Below are 1,154 nucleotides of genomic sequence, written 5' to 3'. Positions count from 1 at the left end.
CTTTTTTGTGTGTTTTAATTATTTGTCATAGAACTGGGGGAAGATCAACGAGACTCAGCCATTCCGAACAATGCTCAATCTAAGTAAAACTTTAGCTCATGGTACCTTCACATACAGCTGAGAAGGAAGCACCCCATGCATAACATAGTAGTGGTGGATCTTTCTGGAGGTTGAGAATGTTTTTGGGGATAATTTATGCAATATAACTAAAGAAAATAATAAGCCTATAGGAGGCAGAGAAGTAGAACAGAACAGTTTGTACATTTTGCATTTGTGATGCTCTAGTATGTCTTCCTATCTCTGTGTCAAATAATGAACACACTATCTTGTTTAACTGTAACATTATTTTCTGACTTTACCTTTGCTCTAAGCCATAGATACCAAAAGAAAATGTCTTCATAGAAAAATATGTGGTAAGGGAAGTACACTGAGTCATATTTATCTACCCAGGAAGCCAGCAGTCAACTGATGTGCTGGGTGACTGAAAAAAATCAACCCACCTGATAGGCTGGTAACTGAACATTATCTGAATGGGGTTTTCTAACTGCTTTTCAAGTAGACCGAAATATTCTGTGGAAAAAATAGGACTGCAACTCTTAGTGGATTTCTCCACTATTTTGTGAAGAGAGAAGATCCAAAAGCAACACCTGAGAGTGTACAAGATGAGGATCCTGGACTTTTGAGAAAAAAGTGGTATCTCAAAAGAGCCAAAGATGTGAGGCAGGTTTTTATATACTGTGTAGAGGTTTGTTGTTTTTTTTTTTTTCTTCCCCATATACAGCCTGTCTGGATTTCTCTGGTGCTGTCAGTTTGAAATATTTTCTGAAAATATCACCATAAAGTTATCTTCTTGGCCTCTGTAAGCCCATAGAGGATTAAAACCCACTAAAGAGAGTACAGAAGAGCACAGCTCTCTAGCAAGGCTATGTAAATACATGTGTGAAGCAGAGAGGCTTCAGCTCTGGTGCGGACTCCCAGAGACTCATTCCTAGCAACAAGCGCTATCAAAGACAGTCTGTGTCGAAGTGGCAGGGTCAGTGAAACAGTCTGTGACACTGTCTGAACATCTGGTAGAGCGTATCAAAGCCAGACATGCAAGGAGCAGGGCCTTCCTAAGAGAGGAAAAAAAGACAGCATGTTTCTGCAGAAGATCT

The sequence above is a fragment of the Tympanuchus pallidicinctus genome, unplaced genomic scaffold (genome assembly GCF_026119805.1).
Source record: "Tympanuchus pallidicinctus isolate F22 unplaced genomic scaffold, pur_lepc_1.0 scaffold1, whole genome shotgun sequence".
NCBI classification, from domain to species: domain Eukaryota; kingdom Metazoa; phylum Chordata; class Aves; order Galliformes; family Phasianidae; genus Tympanuchus; species Tympanuchus pallidicinctus.
The sequence above is the reverse complement of the archived record's forward strand: the minus strand, read 5'-3'. Positions refer to the sequence as shown.